Source organism: Eulemur rufifrons, chromosome 8 (assembly GCF_041146395.1).
Source record: "Eulemur rufifrons isolate Redbay chromosome 8, OSU_ERuf_1, whole genome shotgun sequence".
Classification (NCBI taxonomy): domain Eukaryota; kingdom Metazoa; phylum Chordata; class Mammalia; order Primates; family Lemuridae; genus Eulemur; species Eulemur rufifrons.
In genome coordinates this window covers 74,486,857-74,496,913 of record NC_090990.1, presented here as the reverse complement: position 1 = coordinate 74,496,913, position 10,057 = coordinate 74,486,857, and the positions used below count along the sequence as shown (strand labels likewise).

The 10,057-nt window shown below is 40.8% G+C and overlaps 1 protein-coding gene across 1 annotated transcript in view; it reads left to right on the top strand.

The window, feature by feature from the left end:
• Positions 1-3,039: 3,039 nt before the first annotated feature.
• ARHGAP29 (Rho GTPase activating protein 29) overlaps positions 3,040-10,057 on the top strand; it is a 77,097-nt gene continuing 70,079 nt past the window's right edge. The window contains exon 1 of the mRNA XM_069480196.1: positions 3,040-3,114. The gene's annotated coding sequence lies outside the window, so the exon portion shown is untranslated. The remainder of the gene's footprint in view (positions 3,115-10,057) is intronic.

The following is a 10,057-nucleotide window of genomic DNA, read 5'->3' as shown; positions in this document are numbered from 1 at the left end:
TAGAAGGCAGCAAGGAACAAGTCACGTAGATAAATGGGAGAAGCCCATTCTCTGGCAGAGCAAACAGCAGAGCCAAATGCCCTGAGATGAGAGGGACCTTGGGATATCTGAGAAAGGGCAAGAAGGACAGAATGGCGGAGGTAGAATAAGAGGAATGGTTCCCTACTATCTTTCCAGCAGAAATTCTTTATTGAACTTCTGTTCAGTGCCTTAGTTTTTCATTTGTAAAATGGATATGATAATAGTACCTCATAGGGTTGTTGTAAGGACTAAATAATTTACTAAATGTAAGGTATAATTAAAACAGTGTCTAACACAGAGTCAATTATGGATGGCTAGTTATAATTTCTATCATCATCATCTCTTTATCTGCAGAAGTATCAATAATTGCATTTTTAAGGCCAATATTATTTTTTCACTGACCATTAATTATTAGAGGAGTTTCCTCACAGATTAAGTAAGGCTTTTGGTATATGGTGGCTTAAGCACAGGAGTTTATGACATCAAAAGTCTTATAAGAAAATTTAAAATGCATAAAAAATTGGGGTTTGAAATGTAATACTTTAATCTAGACAGAAAATGAGTATATTATATTGATATACTCACTTAAGTTTTTCTTTACTTTTGTCAGTCTTACTCAGTTTCCTCTTCTAATGACAGCATAGAAGTCTTGGATGTTTGCAATGTCTTTCACATTTATTTCCAGCATGTGGTCTGAATTGATTCCTTGTTTCTCAATTACAACTATCATGGAATCAAGATTAATAACCTGCTTGGTGAGTTTTGTCCACCTTGGAATCTGGAGCCTTTGTACTCATTGTGGCCTGTCAGGTTCTTAGTTGTTCTAAAAGCCCGAGCAGTGAAGACAAGGACAGCAGCAGTCCAGGGAGCCCACCTGCCTTTGGGCCACCCCTGCCTGCTTCCATTATTTCTTTTCCTCTCACAGGAATTAATCATGGTTGAGGAGGATCTGAGAGTGAATTTAAAGGTCCCTGTGCTTAGAACGATGCCTGGTACATTGGAGATACTCAATAAATCTTTGTGGAATGAATAAAAATAGGATATACCTGGTGGACAATGTTGGATCATCCTAGGCAGACTGCCATTGGAGTGTGGCTTAGGTGAAAAGCACCTGTCCACGGTGCTCTCCTGTGGGACTAAGTTCCCACCTCCACCGCCCACCTTCTGATTAGCCCCTTCACCTCTGGCATGGGATATCTACCACAAGCTTTGTTTTAGACATATGCTTTTTGTGGCCATTGCATTTGCTTCCACTAGATACAACCAAGTGGAGTGCAGCTTATGATAAAAAAAAAAATCACCCTACAAGAATTTTTATTCTTGGACCCACTGATCATTCCCTCAGCATTCCTCCAGAAAATACTCAGTGAGTGCCCATTGTGTATCAGATGCAGACCTAAGTAATGTAGTACTATAGGACTTTAAATCTAATTAGTATAAATAAATACTATCAAATAAACATGGCACCAAAACCACAAGTGCCACAAGAATAGTATCCTATGTACCATGTAATTTTGAATAGGATGATTGATTTTCAGTGGGGAGAACAGGAAGGTTTCAGAGCAGAAGTAGTATCCCCTGTCATGGAAGGAATGAAGAACATTTCAATAGGCAGAGTAGATATGTGTTAATATATACCGTAATTATAAAATAGCAATACTATATCATCATATATGTTTCGTTATTAATTCAGTTACATGTCTTATTTCCTATCTGTTTGTCTGTTATTCTTTGTCCTCCAAAGCCATGATCATGACCCACTGTAACTGAGAATCATTTATTGGTAAAAAAAAAAAAAAAAGAAAAAAAAGTTGGCTTACAAGGAGGATTCAGGGCATGTGCTGGCACCTCATTCAAGGATTTGGTGGAAGTATTGTCCTTTATTTCTTAGTTTCATTGCCAAACACAGCCACCTGACCCAGATAGCAGTTTTTTAATGTCCATTCTTTCTCAGGTAAAATCATATTTATTTATTGTGAAAATGAACTAGTGTTTTCCTTTGAGAATGTTTTCAAATATCATATTCCTCCTGACTAATGAAGAAGAGTGAAGAACATGGCAAATTTTTGAAAAAAGATTTAAATGGGGAGTGAAGTTGAGGGACTTTTCTAAATTCCATTCCCATAATTTTACCCATTTATTAGCTAATATTCATGGAGTGCCTGTTATGTGTCAGCACAGAAGACAGGAAGGATATTCTTGGTATGTTCTCGGGTGTTACTAATATATACTCTCACTACTCAATACAAACACTGTGCTTTTCCCCCCATACATGACGTGTGATTCAACATCTAGATAAGTGCTGAAATTTTGGTTGTTCCTTTCTCCCACTCTATTGATGCGTCCCATTACTCAAGGAACATTTAATGGTAAGAAGCAAATAGCATGGTTAGGGGGCACAGTCAACTATTAATAGCATTTACTGAACATCTACCATGTGCCAGGTACTGTGCCTAATAGCTGATGTTTTGAGTTTGCTGAAAATGACAATCAGTTGAAGACAAAAGAGAGTGGAACAGTTGTAAAGTTAAGCACAAAATGTATTTTTGTTTTGAAAGGAAGGAGGGTGGAGGAAGAAGGCGGAAAAAACAAGTTGAAGACCAGAGTCCTGATTGGAAGGAATTTATAGTGTCCACAAGAAAAATGTCCAATTAAACAACAAGGACGGAGGACCTGCTCCCTGCTGGAGGGTGCAAAAGGTGAGTTTTCTCTAAGTCGCTGAGCCTGCCCCGCTCCCAGCGCAAAGGCGGCCGACACGTCCCGCGACTTCGGGGACAGTGTCAGGCTGGGGCGCAGCTGACAACCCGCGCCGGACCGAGCAGTTGCCCCCACCTGCTGCAGGGCGCCTCTCCCCGCCCCCGCGAGCGCGGGCCAATGGGCTGGGCTCCGTGGGCGGGCGGCACGAGGCGGGAGGCGGGGCGGCCGAGGCCGGCGCGGTCGTGGCTTCTGCGGTCGTGGCGGTAGTTGCGGCGGCAGCTTGGCGGGTTGTCCGCGTGCCGTGGGGGATGGGGGCGACGAGCTCCAACCCTCGGCGGCTGCAGCTGTGAGCGTTGGGTGGGTGTCCGCGTCCGGAACGCGGGATGGAGCGCCGCGGTGAGTGTGGGGCGGTGGCGCTGGCTCCCGCCGTGGCGGCTGCGGCCCCAGGCTGGGGTCGCCCGCGGCGGGCGCCCGCAAGTTGCCGTCTAGGGTCTGGGCGGCCCCGAGCGGAGGCGGCTGCGGGCTGCGCTGGGGACCGGCGCCCGCGGGCCAGGGTCGGGGTCCTCGGGGCTCCTGGCCCTCGGAGAGTGTCCGACCCGGGCGAGGGGCGCGCCTGGGAGGTCGGAGGGGAAGAGCGGTGGGGACGCGAGCGGGCGCTGTGAGGACCCAGTGGACCCCGGCGAGCGCTCGGAGTTGGACGCTGGGGGGGGCTGCCGGGGAGAAGCTCGTCGGGTGGACTTTCCTTCCCTTCCAGATCCCCCCTAGCGTCCCTCAGCCCCTCTCCCTTTTTTAGTCACTGGCGCTGCTCGCCTTACTGCGAAATTCAGGGGCTCCTTTACCCTCCCCCGTTGGTTTCGTTCACTGGGTCTTCACGTCCAACTCACTGGGAATCTTTTGGAAGTTTGGTTAGGTTTTCTGAATTTTCAGTCTTACAAATGCAAAGGCTGAGTAAAATAGCAGACATCCTTTGTTCCTTATTTACTTTTTCTTATCACTCTTCACCTCACCTAGGCCTTCGTTGTTTGTTACTTTGGGGGAGGGTGACCAAAAGGTGCAAAAACAGCCTCCTGCCCTTCTTCTCATGTGCCCCCTCTGGTGCGTCTCTGTCACTCCGTCTCACTCCACTCCCACCCCCTCTCTATTCTCCCTTTATTACTGTCCCTTAACGCCCCCCTTCCCTCAACCCCATCCACCTTTTCCCAGCCATAGACATAGGGCAAATGTGTGTTTTGCAAAATACTGAGTGACAAGCCGGGAGATGGCAGCTCCTGCCAGGAGAGCGTATCCCTGTGAGTTTGTTTCTCTAAGTGTCCTGGCCCCTGTCTGTGATAGAAACCTTGAGTTCCGGGGGAGGGCCTTGCTTTGGCTGAAACAGAGTAGCCAAGGACTCTCCTTGTCTTTGAGCCTCTCTGACATGTTTATCTCACTTTCTCACCACTACCCCTCCTAAGAGACCAAGGGTGAAGTTCTGCATTGTGTTTTTTGGATCTTTGACATCTTATGTTTTCTAACGGTGGATCTTTTGGGGGAGGGGTGTTAGGACCGCAGTGGAGCCAAAATAGCCAAGGAGCTTTTTGTTCTACGTTTACCTTTTTCTCTCCTCTTCTTTGAGAATTAGCCTCGCTTCCTCATTCAGTTTAGAAGTTGTTCCCTCTTTAAGGAAAAAAAAAAAAAAAAAAAAAACATCGGGGGGGAGGGGACGGAAAAAAAATGAAAAAGAAAAAAAATTCAAAATCAGATATGAAAGTTAATATTTAAAATGAGTATAGAAATCACAACGAATTATGGGGGTCTTGGAGATTTACATCTCTTTCTTCACTGATTTCTTTAGACAATTTGCTGGAAATGCCTACGTAGAAATGCTGTGTATTGTAGTAACTGTGCATGCAAGTCAGGAGCCCTAATGCTTAGGCTTCTTCGTTAGCTTTACAAGTACATGTCTCATGATTCTCAGAAAAGTTTAAGAGTGAACTAGAAGAAAGTAAGGTAGGTCTGGGTAGAAAATGTTTCAGTCCCCAAATTGGCAGGAAATAAAACTTTGGCTGAGATGAAGAAAGCACTGTTCAGGGAATGTATGGTGGCTTGTCATTAAATCCCCCCCACTTGCCTAAAATAGAAAATCCACCTCCCAGCACCTTCAATTTCCCCACTGTAAAAGCCCACTAGGAACATGGGCTTTTACAGCCACTGCTGTTGGTCCCAGGGGATTAGTACTACACTGAACAAAGCTCATGTCCGGAAGGCACCTTGGAAGAATTTTCATTCTTGTACCACTGGTGATACATTCAGTATTCACTCAGAAAATTTAGCTTGATCCTACTCTGCTAGAGTCCTATAGAACCTTTCCATTTATTTGGTGGCAATAGATAATATTAAATAAATAGGGCCCAAAGCATAATATCATGGGTTCCCTGGGAAAAGTATGTTGAATGTCCTACAGGAAAGTAGAGGGATAATTTATTTTCAGTGGAGGAAATGAAAATGCTTCTTGGAAGTAGTGTTTTGTGTGAGCTTGGAGGTAAGAGAATGATTTTAATAAGTACAGAAGGTAGAAAGGCCCTTCTGGGCAGAACTGCTGGTTTTCCTAAGGCTGCCCTTTCCCCAGATATCTATTTGGCTAACTTCCTCACCTATTTCAAGTGCTTACTCCAACCTCACCTTCTTTTATTATTATTATTATTGGTTGAGCATTTCACATCTGAAAATCCAAAATCTGAAATGCTCCAACAAGCATTTCCTTTGAGTATCATGTTGGTACTCAAAAATTTAGATTTTGGATTTTTAGATTTTCAGATTTGAGATGCTCAACCTGTTCCAAAGATGTACTGATCCAGCTTTGGTGTTTCTGCTTTGAAGCTTTGCAGGCTATTTTGTTTGTTTTTAATTTCCTATTGAGCTCCAGTGTGGTGATGAGCCACAGCACATAAAGGCACATTTGTGAGTAAAGAAACAAGAGGGTTTAAAAGGAAGGTTAGGAGCACATTTTCGTATAAGGATTTTTATGTAAAGTTTGTACTTTATTCTTTGTTTTTATTATTACTTTACTAATTAAATAAGCCACATTTCTTTTGGGTACATAAAAATTGCTGGATTGTATGTTAAATATATGTTTACCTGTATAAGAAACTGCCAGGCTGTTTACCAAGTGATTATGTACCTTGTATAGAAGTGTTGTATTATAATTACACTTGCTCTGTATCTTCACCAGCATTTAGTATTTCAGTCTCACTAAAATTAAAAATTTCTTGTGGCTATTTAGTGGTTATCTCATCATAGTTTAAATTTGTATTTCTCTGATACTAATGATGTTGAGCACTATTTCCTGTGCTTATTGCCCAGTTGTGTATCTTTTGTGGAGCATATGTTCACTTCTTTACTCATTATTTTATTGAGTTGCTTATTATTTATTTGTAAGAATTCTTGATATTATTTGGATATAAATCCTTTGTCAGATTTTTTTTTTTTTTCCCAGTTTGTGGCTTGCATTTCATTTCTCAAGGCTGTCATTCAAAGAGCAGAAGTTTTACATTTTGAAGTCTGGTTCACCAATGTTTTCCTCTATGGTTTTTGCTTTTTGTGTTTGAGAAACCATTCCCTAGATTTTCTCCCATATTTTCTCTTAGAAAAGGATCTTCAAACTTTTTCTTAAAGGACAAGATGGTAAATATTTTAGACTTCCAAGCCACACTGCCTCAACAACTCTGCTGTTGTAGCTCAGAATCAGTTATAGGCAATATATAGGCTGGGCACCATGCCTATAATCCCAGCACTTTGGGAGGCGGAGGTGGGAGGATCACTTGCGGCTGGGAATTTGAGACTAGCCTGGGCAACACAGTGAGATCCAGTCTCTACAAAAAATTTAAAAAAATATTAGCTGGGTATGGTGGTGAAGTCTACAGTCCCAGCTACTTGGGAGGCTAAGGCAGGAGGATCACTTGAGCCCAGGAATTGGAGGTTGCAGTGAGCTATGATCATGCCACTGCACTCCAGCCTGGGCAACAAAGCAAGACCCTGCCTCAAAAAAAAAAAAAAAAAAAAAAAAAAAAATGTAAACATGGCTGTGTTCGACAGAAGCCTTTTATTTATAAAAACAGGCAGCTGCCCTTTCTGAGTCCTAAATTCAAAGGTTGATAGTTTCAGGTTGTATGTTTAGGTCTATGACATATGTTAAGTTAATTTTAGGGTTTGCTGTGAAATAAAGAAGTTCATTCCCCCCTCCCATATGGATAAGTTATTTTAGCACCATTTATTCAAAAGACTACTTTTTCCCCTGTTGAATTACTTTCGCACTTCTGTCAAAATTCAGCAGACGATACATACAGCCATACCTTGTTTATCTGTGCTTTGTTTCATTGCACTTCTCAGATATTGCATATTTTACAAATCTAAGGTTTGTGACAACCCTGTATTGAGCAAATCTATTGGCACCATTTTTCTAATAGTATGTCTCTATCACATTTTAGTAATTCTTATAGTGTTTCAAACTTTTTTTTTTATTATGTCTGTTATGGTGATCTGTGATCAATGCTCTTTGATATTACTATTGTAATTGTTTTGGGGCACCATGAACCACTCCCATATAAGACATCGAACTTAATTGATCCATTTGTGTGTTCTGACTGCTCCACCAACAAACCATTCCCCTATCTCTCTCCCCATTCTTGGGCCTCCCTATCGCATGAGACACAACAATATTGAAATTGGGCCTATTAATAACCTTACAGTGGACTCTAAGTGTTCAAGTGAAAGAGAGAGTCGCACATCTCTCACTTTAAATTAAAAGCTAGAAGTGATTAAGGTTATTGAGGAAGGCATGCTGAAAACCAAGATAGACTGAAAGGTAGGCCTCTTGTGCCACACAGCGAATTTGTGAATGCAAAGGAAAAATTTTTGAAAGAATTAAAAGTGCTGCTCCAATGAACACACAAATGATAAGAAAGTGAAAAACCCTTATTGCTGATATAGAGAGAGTTTGAGTGGTCTGGATAGAAGATCAAACTAGCTACAACATTCTCTTAAGCCAAAACCTAATCTAGAGCAAGGCCCTAACTCTCTTATAAAGACAAAGAGGTGAGGAAGGTGCAGAAGAAAAGTGTGAAGCTAGCAGAGGTTGAATCATGAGGATTAAGGACAGAAGCAGTGTCCATAACATAATAGTGGAAGGTGAAGCAGCAAGTGCTGATGTAGAAGGTGCAGCAGGTTATCCAGGAGATCCAGCTAAGATAATTGATGAAGGTGGCTACACTAAACTTCGGATTTTCGATGCAGACGAAACAGCCTTCTATTGGAAGAAGATGCCATCCAGGACTTTCCTAGCTAGAGAGATGTCAACGCCTAGCTTTAAAGCTTCAAAGGACAGGCTGACTCTCTAGTTAGGGGCTAATGGTGCTGGTGACTTTAAGTTGAAGCCAGTGCTCATTTACCATTCTGAAAATCCTAGGGCCCTTAAGAATTATGCTAAATCTCCTCTGCCTGTGTTCTGTAAATGGAACGATAAAGCCTGGATGACAGCACATCTTACAGCATTGTTAACTTAATATTTTAAGCTCATTGTTGAGACCTACTGCTCAGAAAAAAAATTCCTTTCAAAATATTACTGCTTGTTGACAATGTATCTGGTCACTCAAGAATTCTGATGGAGATGTATAGGGAGATTAATGTTTTCATGCCTGCTAACACAACATCCATTTTGCAGCCCAGGGATCAAGGAGTCATTTCAACTTTCAAGTCTTATTATTTAAGAAATACATTTCATAAGGCTGTAGCTGCCATAGATAGTGATTCCTCTGATGGATCTAGGCAAAGTAAATTGAAAACCCTCTGGAAAGGATTCACTATTCTTTATATCATTAAGAACATTTGTAATTAATAGAAGGTCAAAATATCAACATAAACAGGAGTTTGGAAGAAGTTGATTCCAGCCCTCTTGATGACTTAGAGGGGTTCAAAACATCAGTGGAGTAAGTCACTGCAAATGGGGTAGAAATAGCAAGAAATTAGAATTAGCAGTGAATCCTTGAAGATGTGACTTAATTGCTGCAATCTCATGATAAAACTTGAATTTATGAGGACTTGCTTCTTATAAATGAGCAAAGAAAGCAGTTTCTTGAGATAGAATCTACTTCTGGTAAAGATGCTATGAACATTGTTGATATGACAACAAAGGATTTAGAATACTGAGTAAACCTAGTTGATAAAGCAGTGGCAGGGTTCGAGAGGATTGACTCCAATTTTGGAAGCTCTACTGTGGGTTATATGCTATCGAACAGCATCATATTCTACAGAGAAACCTTTCTTAAGAAAAGAGTCAATGAATGTGGCAAACTTTGTTATTGTCTTATTTTAAGAAATTGCCACAGCCACCCTGACTTTCAGCAACCACCTCCCTCATCAGTCAGCTGCCATCAACATGGAGGCAAAACCCTCCACCAGCAAAAAATTACGATTTACTGAAGGCTCAGATGATTGTTAGCATTTTTAGCAATAAAGTATTTTTTACTTAAGTATGTACTTTTTTTCAGACATAATGCTGTTGTACCCTTAGTAGTCTGTAATATAGTGTAAACATACCCTTTATATGCACTGGGAAACCATAAAATCTGTGTAACTTGCTTCATTGTGATACTCACTTTATTGTGTTAGTCTGGACCTGAACAAGCATTATCGCTGAGGTATGCCTGTAAGTAGGCTTACTTCTGGACTTTATTCTATTCTATTGATCTGTGTGCCTCTCCTTATACCAGTATCACACTGTCTTGACTCCCATAGCTCTGCAGTAAATCATGAAGTCAAGCAATGTAAATCCTTCAACTTTGTTCTTTTTAAAAATTGTTTTGGCTATTTCATATCTTTAACATTTTAATATAAATTGCAGAAAAACCTGGAGGGATTTTGTTTGGGATTGCTTGAGATCAGTTTGACAAATAGTAACATCTTAAGAATATTGAGTCTTCCTATCCCTTAATGTGATACACCTGTTGATTTATTTAAATCTTTAAATTCTTGCACTAGCATTTTATAGTTTCCTATTGAGAATCGTGCACCTATTTTGTTAAATTTATTCCTAAAAATGTCTTGTTTTTTGATGTTATTGTGAGTGATACTGGTTTTAAAAATTTTATTGTTCAATTGTTTGTTGCTAGTATATACAAATAAAATTGATTATAGTATGTTGACTTTGTATTCTGCATCCTTGCTATAGTCATTTATTAGATGTGGTAGCTCATTGATAGGTTTCTTAGGATTTTTTTGCATATAAACATGTTGTCTCTGAATAAAGAGTTTTGCTGCTTTTCCAATCTGAATGCATTTTATTTCTTTCTCTTACTGTACTCTCGAA